Source organism: Delphinapterus leucas, chromosome 4, assembly GCF_059928025.1.
Source record: "Delphinapterus leucas isolate spDelLeu-1000000601 "Yukka" chromosome 4, BTC_Dleu_Yukka2, whole genome shotgun sequence".
Classification (NCBI taxonomy): domain Eukaryota; kingdom Metazoa; phylum Chordata; class Mammalia; order Artiodactyla; family Monodontidae; genus Delphinapterus; species Delphinapterus leucas.
In genome coordinates this window covers 11,963,247-11,978,077 of record NC_143132.1, presented here as the reverse complement: position 1 = coordinate 11,978,077, position 14,831 = coordinate 11,963,247, and the positions used below count along the sequence as shown (strand labels likewise).

General features: G+C 47.9%; 2 long non-coding RNA genes across 3 annotated transcripts; one reads left to right on the top strand and one right to left on the bottom strand.

Moving 5' to 3' along the window:
- The first annotated feature begins 660 nt into the window (after positions 1 to 660).
- On the top strand, positions 661 to 5,534 carry LOC149749272 (uncharacterized). 2 transcript variants are annotated; one of them, XR_016392960.1, is made up of 3 exons: positions 999 to 1,405; positions 1,604 to 1,873; positions 2,420 to 5,534. It is a non-coding gene; the product is annotated as an uncharacterized LOC149749272 (long non-coding RNA). The 2 variants fall into 2 exon arrangements; XR_016392959.1 differs by having other exon boundaries at positions 661 to 1,873.
- On the bottom strand, positions 3,504 to 14,593 carry LOC149749271 (uncharacterized). Its single transcript, XR_016392958.1, has 3 exons — positions 6,057 to 14,593; positions 5,467 to 5,500; positions 3,504 to 4,261 (listed from the first exon to the last, which is right to left on the bottom strand). It is a non-coding gene; the product is annotated as an uncharacterized LOC149749271 (long non-coding RNA).
- Positions 14,594 to 14,831: the final 238 nt, after the last annotated feature.

Sequence of the window (14,831 nt, the reverse complement as noted above, 5' to 3'; positions counted from 1 at the left end):
CCAGGACAGTAACTTTGACATCCTGGGAGCTTAGGACAGTACCAGGCTCACAGCAGGGATAATTTGTGAAAACATTGATAAGTGAATGAATGAATGATCGTGAAAGAAAATCAAGAGCTGAAGAGGAATCTTTCAAGAATCTTTCCTGTCTCCCTTCCCACCTCCTCCTCTCACTGTGACAAAGAAATTGATATGGAGAATGAAGGAAGCCTAATTTACCTGGGGAAAGAGTCATAGATCAGGACTTTTCCCCAAAACTAGATTAAAAGTGAGACAATAACAGTAGACATTGACCAACGATCTTCTCTGCCCCAAGCACTGTGAGAATCACTTTACCTGCCTCTGCTCCTTGAAACCCAACCCTATGAGGGACTTGTGTCCCCTTTGTGAGTTTGCGACTTTATTTTTTTGGTGACTCTTCTGACACCAGATGCAATATCGTTCCGGCACAACCACCCAGAGTTACCTCGGGCCCCCCAAGTTAAAGGCCAGGTCCTCTACAGGATGGCCCTTACCTCACACACTGTCCACACTTCAGGGGTTCCCAGGCAACCTGCACTTCTGACTGACTGGCTACAAATTCAGAGCTTCCCATGACCCCTCGGGTTTGACAATTCCCTAGAATGACTCACAGAACCCAGGAAGGTGTTATACTTACAATCGCAGTTTTATTATAAAAGATCCAACCCAGGACCAGCCAAATGAATGCTCACATAGGCTACGGTCTGAGAGATCCCAAATGCAGAGCTTCTGTGCCCCTTCCCCGTGGAATCAGGTGTGTCACCCTCCTGGCACATTGACGAGTTCGCCAGCCAGCAAGTTCCATCCAGCTTCAACGTCCAGAGTGTTTCACTGGAGTTTCATTATGTCAGCACGATTGATTGACTCATTGGCCATGTAGTTGAAATCAATCTCCCACCTCCATTCCTCCCCACAGAGGTCAGGCTGGCCCAAACCCCAACCCTCTAATCACATGCTTGGTCTTTCTGGTGACCAGCCCCGATCCTGAATCACCATCACAGCTCTCAGTACAAACTCAGGTGTGATCCAAGAGGCTCATGAGTAACAAAGACACTCCTGTTACTTGGGAAATTCCAAGGATTTAGAGGCTCCCTTTCATGAACCAGAAACAAAAGCCTGTCAAATGCTTTATTATACAACAGTAAGGTTACCTGAATTCTCTTTCAAGGCCCCATTCAGCTTGCAGCCAGGCACCTCAGTCCATTTCTTGGATAACTTTTCTCCAGGCCTAATTCCTATTTGGGGGTGGGGTGGGGGAGGGGAGTTCACAGGGCTCCAAGGTGACAGGGAAGGAGAGAGCATGCATCTGGGCTTTCGTCACCTCTGCTCCGGCCACCACACCTGCAGCACTTGACCTTCCAGGGGACCCTGCGAGGCTTCGAAGGTAGAGACCACCTAGACCCCCGCTGACACCCACAGTCTCATTTCTCTCCCAAACCCCCGTACTTGTCCATCCCACAGACCTTTTTCTTTACCCCCATCTGGATTCAGCCAGTGGGGAAAAGGAGTGCAAAACTCTTTTTTCTCAGGGACCACAAATATTCATGCACCCACTTCTGCTCCAATTATCCTCTCCCCGCAGCCTGGCGCATCCTTTTCTAATTCAGAAGCAAAGAGCCTTGTTCTTCCATCATTATGCCTCTCCTATACCTGAGAACTATGGCTGCATCCGTTTCAGTCCTCGCCAAGGATTGGCTTTTGAAATCCAAAGGCCCGTTTTCAACCAGACATCACAATAGGAAGTTCCTGAATGACTATTTGTACCATGAAATCTCCCCAGGAGGAGCAGAACCTGCTTCCCGTGTGGAGGGAGACCCAGAAGCCACTTTGGACTGTTCCACACTCTCCCCAGGTAAGTGTGATTCAGCCCAGTTTCTCTGTGAACTTATCTTTACACCTGCCGCTGCTAAAATGCACTTACTCCTCCGTAGAGACTAATATTTCTATATACTTTACATTTTCCAAAGTACTTTCTCATACATTACCTTACCTTATGAAGTAGCAACTACCAGGTCATCTCCACTTTATCAGTGAGACGATGTGCCCAAGGTCTTAAGCAGTACGTGGAAGCCAGCTGAGGCACAGAAAGCAACAAGCCACGTCATGTACTGGCTGAGTGATCAACTCACTCAAGTAATTTGCTGAACTTACACATGATTTACGGAAGTCCTCATCTCCCTGTAGATTTACTACAGTTTCACTCCAGTCATTTTACTGCAGTTAATTTGCTCTAAATCTGTTGGCCCAGCACAGCTGAATGCTGGCACTTCGGGTGCTTCACATTTCTAGGGTCAAGCCCTTGCCCGTCACGTTTTTATACATGAAAGCATGAGCGGTGCCTTGTGTGAATTTCAATGTCCTCTCCTTGTGTGAATTTCACTGTCCTCTCTTTCTGCAGACATATGTCCTGCCTCTACTCTGTCTCTGCCTTTGGTGGAGAAACCAAAATCCGCTCAGACCCAGACTGAAGAATCTCTCTCACAGTTTCAGCAAAGGGTCATTCTGTGAATTAATTTTCTGCAAGCTGTACTCGAGCCTCAGGAACCGGCAGAACCAGGAGAGCGTGAATGCAGAATGCCGTGGTCTGGTTCTCCAACACTGTCACCTCCGTTGAGCTTACATGACGTGAGCCCTTTGCTCTGAGTCTGGGCACTCATTCACGCTTCCTGATCTGGGCCTGCACAGCCTCCGTGCGCGTTCAGGCGCCTCCGATCGAGCCTCGGGCATCCACCCAGGCAGGCCTGCACTGAGCCTTCCTGTGTTTGCTCTCCGTCTCCCAGGACCATTCCACATGCAATTAGGTGCCTAATAACGGCTCTGCCCTGCTGAGGACAGTAATGCTGATTCGATGGCTATGATGACGATCAAACCTGGGAGCAATTGAATGGAATTGCGCGGGCGGATGTTCAGCTAAACAGCAAAACCTCCTGATGCTGAAACTCACAGAACTGTTAACTCCTCCCAAGGGTGGGCTGGGAAAATCTCTCTGGAGACAACCCATCTCTCCACGTCTGTATCAAGGCATTTTGGAAAGAGCTTCTAAAGATCGCGCTTCCAGTTGCAGGGCACATGAAAGGGATGGCTATGTGCCTTTTTGTTTGTTTTTGTTTTTTGCGGTACGCGGGCCTCTCACTGTTGCAGCCTCTCCCGTTGCGGAGCACAGGCTCCGGACGCGCAGGCTCAGCGGCCATGGCTCACTGGCCCAGCCGCTCCGCGGCATGTGGGATCTTCCCGGACCGGGACACGAACCCATGTCCCCTGCATCGGCAGGCGGACTCTCAACCACTGCGCCACCAGGGAAGCCCCTATGTGCCTTTTGTTTTTAATCTGCTTCTAATAGTGATTCATCAGAAACCTGTAGGAATGAGAGGGCTGTGTCTGCACTGCGTTTAAGACGGCGGTCCATTCTTCTTGCTCCTCCATTGAGGGGTGGAGTCTATTTCAGCCCCTCCCCTAGACTCTGAGTTGGTCTTATGAGCTGCACTGACCAATAACACAGGGCAGGAGTTACCTTGTGCCACTTCCTGGTCTGGACCGTGAAAGGTCTCGCACTTTCCACCTTTGTTCTCGTTGCTCAGCTGCTGTGCCATAAGCCAGAGTCCTGGATGATGAGGCCGCGTAGAGAGAGGACCTGGGGGACGGATGCCCATCTTGGACATTTCAGCCCCAGCTGTGCTCCCAACTGAATGTAGTCACATATATGATCCCAGCTGACATAGCTTGGAGCAAAACAGCCTGCTAAACCCTGTCTGACCTCTTAAACCACAGAATCCTAAGAACTAATACATTATTATCATTTTAATCCACTAAATTTTGGAGTGATATGTCACACAGAAATACATCACGTTTTTGCTCTATTGGAGACAACAGGAAACTAAAAGAGTTTCCACTGCAAACTCTGCGGAATCAATGCCTCTAGAGGAACTCCATTAAAAAGCCCTTCCAGCCAGACCTGGTCCATCTTGGGGACGGATGTGGAGAAGAGCAGTGTAGTCAAAGGAACCTTGATTCCAGTTGAACTAAATGGCCCCTGTGACTCCTACCCGGGCCCTCGCCTTCCCCAGGGGTGTGCACACAAATACTCACAGCGGCTGGCAAGTGATATGAGTGAGTGGAGTGGGTGGAGCGTTTGCAAATCAATCACACAGAAAGAAATGTTCTTCACTTCCAAAAGTATCAATGCTTTCTTCCATTTTTCTTGAAACAGACAGACTTCCCTGGTGTTCCCTCATCACTGCTGCTAGAGACAAGTAAAAGAGAAACGATCTCTACCATCAGACAAACAGCAGTGCAAGGGCAACTACAAATGACAAGTGACACTGGCTTCAGGCTCAGGGAGGTAATAGGGGGTGGTGGTGTAGTGGATGCTGTGGTGTGCTGCCCAGACCCCTGCAGGACGGACACACTGCTGGGATGCTGGTGGCTTTTATCAGGGTCACTCTTTGGGAATTGCCCTCAGCTGAAAACAGCCATCTTGCCCAAGGTCACGCCCCTTCCTGGGGACAGCCCACATCCAGGAATGGTCAAAGTGGGATATAAAGGTCTGGCTCCCTTCCCTTGAGGTAGGACAACCCTGAAAGCCCATTCTACCTCCTCTGGGATGGGCTGAGCCCTTGGTTGTGACTGATTCACCTCTTTGTGATTCAGCTTTTCCATCCAATCCTTCCTCCTTCATCCCACTACCAGTAACGATCCTGAGACCACTCCCCAAAAAACCTCTAACTATAAATCCCCATCTGAGTTGGCTTCCCAGGGAATCGCACTGAAGACAGCTGGGGACTAGAATGACCAGAGGTGGGCAACTGCTGTTCCAGCCATTGTTACATGTCATCACTGAGCCAGATCTTGCAATGTTTCAAGAGAAGTAACACAAATCTAGGAGTTTATGTGAAGTCTTGTGATTTTTAAATGTCAGCTTGCTTTTTCACTGTCCCATTTACAACCTCTGAATTCAAGCCTCTACAACAAAGGACCATGAGGCTTAATTATGAAATATATCCAGTCTCTTGAACTCAGTAAGAAGATCTACATACTCCTACATTTCACATTATCCCCTCAAATTCTCAGATGATGGATCAAGTATAAAGAGAGATAGTAACAGGGTTGATCTTTGTGTAGGTTAGCAATTTTATTGTATGTCCACTAATGTTATGGGCTGAATGTTTGTGTCCCTCCTGCCCCAGCAGAATTCGTATGTTGTTGCCCTAACCCCCAATGTGATGGTATTTGGCGGTGAGACCTTTGGGAGGTGATTGGGGTTAGATGAGGTCACGAGGGTGAGGCCCCCAGGATGGAATTAGTACCCTTGTAAGAAAAGGAAGAGACACCAGAGAGCTTGTTCTCTCTCCCTGCTTGAGCGCACACACAAAGAAGAGGTCATGAGAGCACACAGCACGATGGTCGCCTCCTGTAAATCAAGAAAAGAGGCCTCACAATAAAACCTACCTTGTCAGCACCTTAATCTTGGGCTTCCCAGCCTCTAGAAATATAAGAAATAAATTCCTATTGTTTAAGCCACTCAGTCTATGGTATTTTGTTACAGCAGCCCAAGCTGACCAAGAATGGCCCGTCATTATTCTGCATCACGACACTGTATCATTCAACTCATGGGTCAGTTACCCACTTTGCACACGATGGAAATTACCACATCGGAATCTCAGGTGGGTCACTGGGCAAAACATGGAACATCAGCTCCTAAGTGGTGAAGACACCCCAGCTTCTCAGCCTAACCGTCCCACCCACTTGCCTTGTCCTTGGTTGTTTGAACAGAAAGTCATGTTGATCTTGATCAATGAAACTCTAGAGCTTTAGCTTTAAATTTTATCTTATTTCTGAAACTGTCGGTCTGGGATCCATGCACACATCTTTGAAAATCAGAATGCAATTGTCCTCCCCTCCAGGTGCCTGCCTGCAGTAACTGAGAGATGCTCCCAATAGCTGAGTAAACTAGAATCGGGACGACCACAATGTGGGGCGGGGGGCGGTCTGGCTAAAGGTCTGTAGGCATGATTAAGCCTTCTTCATTGCTCAGGTACCTTCAGTCAAGGAGAGAGTTCATCTGTATTTCCTTCTTTCAAGCCATCAATCCGAAGGGCAACAGGAAGCTTGTGTGTTGTTCCCTTTCAGTATGAAGAAATTCTGTTGGTTTTGTGCTTTCACAACAGCAAGGCAGCCAGCTGGGTTTGCCCATTTAAAGCCAAGGTTGTCATGACTGGACAGCTGGATGGCGCCACATCTGTGACTCTGGCCAGTTAGCGTTTGTCACCACGCTGCTGGCATTAATTTGACACCTCGTCCTGACCACAGGATGACTGGTGTATCCATTGAAAAGAAAGCAAGATTCCCCTTAGAGGTCACAGAGAAGCAAACACTGGCATGCTAGCTATCCTTTTCATCAAACTGTGCTAGGATTGGCCTGGAGTGTAGGAGGCTCTCAAATAAATATTTGTGGAATGAATGAGTAGGCAGTAATTCAGGACGTTTCTGAATGATATCCTGATATAATTATTTGAATACCCAGAATTTAAATGTGGGCCCTTGACTTTATACAAATAATCCTACTTTTTCCCCCAAGTACTTCTGATGTCCAACACTGTGGTTGTCCTTAAATTAAGTGACCAGGTGACTGAAGGCCCTACATGACCAGCCTCCAACTCACCTCTTCAGCTTCATGTCTCTGTTTCCTCCCTCTCCACCCACGGTGCTCCAGCCACATACGACTCCCTTACTCCTGTGAAGGGGCGGACCCCTGCCTGCCCCTGGGCCTTTGCACACCCTGTTCTCTCTGCTCGAGCATTCTTTCACCACCATCACCACCACCACAGCTAGCCTAATTCATTCATACTCACTCTTCAAGTCTCAGATTTGATATCATTTCCCTAGAACACCCTCCTCAACCCCCTCATTCCTCTGGGTTAGGCGCATCTCCTGTGTTCCTGAAGTTTCCCTATTTTAGCCCTCATCATGCTGCCTTGTGACAGCCTCACTATGTGTTGTACCTCTCCTCAGGCTGTACACGTGATGCGGGGAAATGTGTTTACTGTTGAAACTTCAGGGACTAACAAATGGGAGGTACTTGTTAAACGTGTGAGTTTTGGTTGGTTGGTTGGTTGAATGAATGCGTTAATCGGCCACAAGAGCTCTGTTCTTGTGCCCTCCAGGAGGGAGGGGATATGGGATTTGGAGAACAGACTTTGGAATCAGACAGACTTGGGTGTGCGGCCTGACTCCACCCATACCAGCTCTATGAATAAGATAATAGAAACAACTCCAGATAGCTTAAACCTGGGAATTTATTTTAAATTCAGAAGCTCCTAGAAGCTCCAGGAAAGGTAGGGAACCAGACAAGTCAGCTGTGCTCGTTTTAAAACCTGTCTGAAAATTCTTGGACACTCGCCCCATCAAAGGTGGAGTCGAATTCCCCTCCTTGAATGTGGGCTGGCCTCAGTGGCGGCATGACTTCTGAATCTCAGTGACACAACTGCTGCTGACTGTCTCTCTCTGTCTCTGTCTCTGTCTCTCTCTGTGTTCACCCTTGGAACCCTGCCTCCATGTTGCGAGGAAGCCAAGCAGCCACTCAGAAAGACTGCCTGTAGGCGTTCTGGCCGCCGCCTAAGCTAAGGGCCCAGGCGAGCCAGCACCCACCGCCAGCCATGCAGGTGAGCAAGCCTGAGACGGTCCAGCCTGCTTCCCACCATCCGCCTAGGTCTTCAGTTCACTCTAACCAATGCTGAGCGCAACAGAAATTCTTGCCTCCGTGAGCCCCACCCAAATTGCAGATTCACACGCAAAATAAATATTGCCATTGTTTTAGGCCTCTAAGTTCTGGAGCGGCACCTTACCCAGTAACAGACAACCAGAACAAGGCCAAGAGCATTGCCCACAGTGCACCGCAGGGGTGCCACAGTGAAGGCCTGTGCCACTCCTGCTGGGCAGAGACCCCCAAAGATCACACCAGGGATGTTGGACACTGCATTTGGTGCTAGCACTTCTGCATTGGCTGCCCCCAACAGCAGGATGCCACCGCCCCAACCAGAAGGGTCCATGCGGATCCCGCTTCTTGGTATCTACCAGTCCTGACCCAAACTCCAAGCTGGGGCATTTGACTGGTGGGGCCAGTCCCACATGGCAAGGGAGGCTGGGGAAGCAAATGCCTGGGAGCTTCCTGAAGGAGGAGCAGACTCAAGGGATGGTGACTTCTCCAGACAAGGGAAGGGTGCTCAAAGGAGCCCGAGGGCCAGAGCACTCCGGTGGACACCTCACTGCGAGGCTCCGGCCAGGGACTTAACCTGCCTGTAATCTGACACTGCAAATCAGAGGACCACCACCTTGCAGGACTCTCACTTGGGGTGCGGTGACACGTGTAAGGACCCGAGCACAAGCCTGGCACCAGGTGAAGGTGCTACGTGTGACGCTCTCAATTAGCAGACCCAGGAGTCCGTAGCTGACCGACCTCTGTGATTCTCAGACCACCTGTATCCGAACATCTGTAGGGCTTGTGACAAAGCAGATTCTCAGGCCCCACCTGGAATCTATAATACTAAATCAGGGTGAGGCCAGGGAATCAGCTTTTTAACCCCTTCTCCAGAGAATTCCCTGATGTAGTGTCAGGGTTTCTCTCCCCAGCATTTGTTCATCCACCCATCCATTTATTCAACAACCAACTTCCAACTGTGCGCTTCAGGCTGTGCTAATAGAAGGACGAGCAGAATCTCCAGGGAGCGGGGATTCAGACATGCAGCACGGACAGGAAGGGCAGCGGAGAGAACGGGCGTTGTGGGGCGAGCAGATGCTGGTGTGGGTGTGCCTCCCTTTCTGTGCTTTGCTTTACGCACTTCCCCTGGCCCACAGCAGCCATGGCCAGGTTCAGAGCAAGCCATCCTGAGGGCCTGACTCAGTGTCAAATTCCTGGGAGACATATCTGCCTGGCCCAGCTGGCTGAGGTGTCCTCTGAGGCTGCGGAGAGTCCGCCCCTCTGACCCGGCGCCCAGGGCTGCGCTGTGGCCAGGAAAGGTGGGTTGTCGGAAGCGAGGCAGAGCCCTCAGGCATGTCTACTAATGAGGGATGAGATCCCTTTAGGAGGAAATGGGAAGAGGCCATTACAGGGGGAGCAACAAAAAGGGACCAAAGTGCAAACCATCTGTGGGGAGAGGGAGGAAGAAGCCCAGTGTGATGGAAGAGGACTGAGGCTGCGGGATCACAGCACAATCATGCTACAGGCAGACCATGGGAAACCTCAGAGGCATCTTTGGATTTTATCTTCCACAGGTGCTCAGGGGCCAGAAAAGGGTTTGGAGCCTGGGGGGCTGCGATGGGAGCATGCGTCAGGAGGACTGGTCTAGAAGCCCGTGAAGATGCCAACCAGGCCAGCAACCAGCCTGGAGGACTCCTGGAGCGAATGGAATTAGCATTTACCGAGCACCTACTGCGGAGCAGGCACTCAGCTAGGCACTTACACATAATGTCGTTCGGTTGAATCCTTACAGCAACTCCATCACTAGCCCATTTCACAGATAAGGAGACTGAGGCTCGGACTGGGAATCACTGGCCCAAAAGGACCGCAACCTTTGTGTGTTCCTCAGGTTTATCCATCTGCATTACAATGCAGCAGAAACAAGTAGGGCTGGAGGCAACCAGGTGAGTTGGGGCAGGATGAAGATGAGTGGTAGGACCAGGTGGGGTCAGAGGGCGCCTGGGCCCAAGGTGGCAGTCAGGAGTCCCAGGGACACAGCAGGACCTTATTCGGTCCAGCTGGGTGGCCAGCTTCTTAGAAGCCCATGAGCCTCCCAGGCAGGGACCAGCCCTCCAGCCTCTTGCCTGCACCTGAGCTATGGCTGGACCTTCCCGCACTGCCCCCAGGCTGATCTAAACAACCTGCTCACCCCTGACCAGGTCTCCCACTGCTGGGGTTCCCTGGGGTCGGCAGGGGAGGGGGCAGCACATCCCAGGAGTTTTCATCTCATCATCAGAGCCAAATCCTTCCAGGGCCTCTGCAGCTGTGGAGCTGCAGGAAACCAGGAAGACCAGAGCTGAGAAAGACAGAAGCCAGGTGTCCTGACCCAAGATCGTGTGGGCTTGATCTAAAGTGGGGAGGATGGGAGAAGAACAAAGGGGGGCAGATTCATGAGTCACTTTGGAGAAAGAAAACCATAGGTGTGTGACCACATAGTTCATCAAGGGCCTCACTCCAAGGTCTGCTCCAGGCACTGCTGTGGCCGGACAAAAAGGAAGGGAAGGTGACCAGGTACTGACCATGTGACTATTGACTAGCTGCGTGACCTCAAGCAAGCTTCCTAACCACTTGGTCTCAATTTCTCTTCTCTAGAGTGGGATCACTAGTGGTACCTAGTTCATAGCAGTGTTGTGAGGATTAGACAGATTAATAGATACAATTGACAACACACATGCTCAATGAGTGTTATCATTTTCTAAATTGCTCTCCCATCACTCTGTCTAGTGATCTTCTTTCTTTCATAGCTGTTATCACTATATGACCTTATTATATCTGTTTGTGTGTTCGCTTGTTTGCTATCTGCCCTCCTTCCTCCTTGGACTGTTAAGTTCAACGCGAGCAGGGAATTTGTTCTGTCGTCACTGAATCTTCAGCATCTAAAAGAGCACCTAGTATGTGTCAAGCTCTTGGTAATTGCTGAGTAAATAATGAAAAGGCTGATAATATCATTGCTGAGATAGAGACGCAAGTAACAATAATACAAAACAGAATACACTGAGGCTTGGAGGAGAGCTACACAAGCTACAGGGCTTCCAAGGAAAGAGAAGTAAATCAACTGAGAGTTCTAGGAAAGGCTTTGGAGAAGGGGCACCGTGGGGGATAGACCCCAAAGCGGGGAGAGGGTCCCAAGGGATGAAGATGTGATACGAGGTGTGGCTGGAAGGGGAATTCGTAAGAGCAAAAGCAAAGGGAAGGAAAGCCAGAGAATGCTTAGAAAAAAGCCAGTGTGTCCTTCAGCTGGTCCTTAGGGGTTGGTTGGGCTGAGATTTCGGAGACCAGTTGCCACCGTGCATGGAGATTTGTTACAAGCTTCCAGTGTGTATGCCTCAAGGGGTAGAATGTTCTCTGGGTCCCAGTGCAGGCACCTCCTTCTCAGCTCCATCTGGGCCTGACTCTTCCCATGAGCAGGTGCAAGTTAGGGGTGATCCATGGAGCCACTCCCATGGTTGAAAGGATCCCAGTAGCTGTCAGTCTTTTCCATTTTTAAGAACGTAAAGGGTGCAGACGCTGGGTTTTCAATGTTGAATTCTAAACCAGAGAATACATCTCATGTTTAGAGCATTGAGGCTCCCCCCAAATTATTCAGCACTGGAACCAAAAAGCATGCTTCCAAAAATTCCCAAAAGTGTTGTGCACCCAAAGAAAGCATCCAAGTTCTACTTGGCCCATCAAAGAAAACTGCCTTCTCAAAGGAACATGTAGGGGACAGAGTGACGACAACTAGCATGTGAGTTTTCTCCTGTCTGGGGGGGAAGAAAACTGAATCTGTCACTTCTGCACATATTCACCGAAAAAGGGGTCAGCATTGTCTCTTTATTTTTTTTGTTTGTTTGTTTTGTGGTACACAGGCCTCTCACCGTTGTGGCCTCTCCCGTTGCGGAGCACAGGCTCCGGACGCGCAGGCTCACCGGCCATGGCTCATGGGCCCAGACGCTCCACGGCACGTGGGATCTTCCTGGACCGGGGCACGAACCCGTGTCCCCTGCATCGGCAGGCGGACTCTCAACCACTGCGCCACCAGGGAAGCCCCAACATTGTCTATTTAGAAGGCTATACCAGTGCCAGCTTCCTTGCCAATGAACTGATACTTTGAGGTTAGTAGGGTAGAAAGGATGCCCTTTTCATCAGTGTGTTTAATACCAAACAAGCAGTGAAAGTTAAAATAATTACCTGTGAACAACTGTGTATGTTTCTGTCACCTAATTAGGTAATCTGCCCAGGTGTTTAGCACCAAAGCCTCTAGGCTTTAATTAGAAAAAGTCAAGGACAGAAACTAATTAACAGCATTAATCCAAACGAGAAGTCTAATGGTATTAACCACAAATCACCATTGCAATCAGGAGCCTTTACTCTAAAACATTTTCAAAGTCGAGGAGGAGGGAAAGAAAACAATGTATTTTTGAACTTTAGAATATTGACTTCTAACCACCAATTCCTAGCGACTTTGACCCACTCACTCAAAGAAACTGAAAGAATCGTAATTACTGAAAAGGCAGTACAGAATAAGTGAATGAATACCTCCTCTGGACCTTTTTTTTTTTCAGGCAAGAAAGAATTAAATACCGTCTTAAACTCAGCACCCCATTCTGTTTACTTATTCATCCTTACCTCCTTCATGGAGTCCCCTCCAAATAATAAATGATAATCCACCTGCACCTGGAACCTTCAAAGGGCACATAGAATTTTATGATCCTAAAACTCTTTTAAAATTTCCCTTTCATTCATTCTAGTTTCTATTTCAAATCGAGAGGAAAATAACCAGATTCCGCCAGAATAATCCCTAATTCCAAGGTGGCTAATGAGCTATTGGGTTTATAGAAAGAACCACCGGGTTGTTATTATTATGGCCCTTTTCCATTTGCATCTTTGGCTGTTTTCCAGAATGTTCCATTTCTTGTAACATTTATTTAAGAGAACTGGTAGTTTGAAAACACAGGTAGGAACAGAGCGCTCAGTTTTGATTTGTTTGGGGTTTTGTTTGTTTTATCAGCTTACATAAGATGACACTAGAATAATTTTAGATTCCTAGCACTCTATCTTAAGTGATTAATTAGGTAAAAAGCAAAATGGGATGAAAAAGCCCAATTTGAGACCAGGCTGAAGATAAAAAAAGCCCTACTCCACGGATTAGGAAATTCAAACACAACCCTAATTTGTCATAAGGCGTGCATTTTCCTGTTCCTGCTTTGACCCGGGTTTTGCAAGTCTTGCCAGACAAATCCCTCCCAGCGAAGTGCTGACTAACTCAAACTTGGGCCCCGCCAGGAAAAGGAACTTGAACTGTCATTCTGAGGCCCACTTCTCCTCTGCTTTTCTGTTCCCCATTCCCCACCATCACTACCCCCACTGCTCCTCCCCAAACTCCCCCTTTGAGACCAAACGTTAAAGAAGAAAAAAAAAACTAACTTTTCAAAGAATAAAATCTAGGGATGTGCATAATTCAGTATCTGCCTTTTGGAAAAAAATTTTTAAGGCTTTCACTGCTTTCCGTCTAGAAGGTAAATTGACTCTGCTTTGTGTAAACGTCCCTGTGTCCCAAGCACTGGCCCTCTAGAGGTTGTGGCTTAGAAACCAGGGTATAAATAAAACCTGTGTATAAGGTAATGCTGTCAGTTTTGTTTTCATTCTCTCTTTGTTTGACACATGCCAGGTTCTTCCAGGCTAGCTATCAAACACAGCTTACGTTGAAGGGTTAAAATAATGGGGTCATTATTGGACTATTCCCAAGGAACAGGCCAAAGAGACCCACAGCCGACTTGCTGCAGCTGTTCCGCGGCCCAATTGCCATCCACAAGGGAATTTGTTTATTTCTATATCACCGTCTCCCACCTTGATAAAAAAGAAAACAACACACCCATTTCATTTGGACTGTGTACTAAGAAGAATTGCCACCAATATTGATTGGCCCTTGGAGACCCAGCTGAATTTAAACATTGCAGACCGTGAAATCCCAGCTGATGTAGCCTCGCGGAGATGGCTGCTTATTTGTGACGTGTCCCTATGTTTAAACTTATCTACGAAAACTGTGAAATTAATATCCTCGCGTTGAGTACAATATGGTGACACACCCGGCTGACACGCACGGCTATGCTGGTTCTTATTGTTTTCATGCTGGCTTCTGTCTGTGCGCCACTGCAAGTCTTTCTGATGATGAAACCTAAGTACGTTTGTTTCCTGGAGTCGTCGTTTTCTGACTATTTATTTTCAGGGATTGGGCGAATGGGTGAAGTTTTTCACTTTCTTTGGCTGCCCATTTCTCTGTAGCAGGTCTTGAACCCAGCAGGCTCTCGCGATGGCCTCTGGCTTGGGGGTAAATTGATTGTGCTTGTCTTCTCAGTTTCTCCTTGGTCGTGCCTGCCTCTAACACAGGCGGCTTGAAGTTAGACATTTCTGTTACAAGCAGAGAGGAAAATGTGCTAATCTTGACTACTAAATCCACGTAATTAAGTGGCAAGGTTCAAATACGTCAAGGATGGAAATTTCAAATGTTTCTGAAATGAATCACAACTAAACTAGAAAAGTTAATCCTGCTTATCCTTTGTTCTTACATCATGAAGATGTATGCTTTTAACCCATGCAAAAAATATGAATGAGTCTGATGACGAAAATTTCAGGCTGCCGTGGCCCGTTACTTTGACGTAAATAAAAGCAGAAGAGAACTACGGCACTCTGCTTTCTATCTGTCTAGCAGTTCTTTGTTTCATATGTTATTATCAGAGTCACTGCAAAAATCTCATTTTCCTTCCTCTCCCTTCCAGGCTCCTCCTTTCCTCATATGATATACAGATTAAATGAGAGTTTGAAAAGAACTTAGGCAATACCATTAACAAAAATAAATATAGATAGAAAAAAGAACTGGAAAGATGTACACTAAAATTCACAAAGGTCCTCTCTGCCTGGTACGATACCTGTGATTATTGTTTTCTTCTTTTTGCTTATCTCTATGTCCTAAATTCCCCAAAATGTATATGTATCTATATTACAATAAGCAAAGAATCGTATTTTAAAATATATAACTGCTACAAGTAACATGACTTCTACTAGTTCATGTGCAAATTATACAAAATTTCACTTCTAA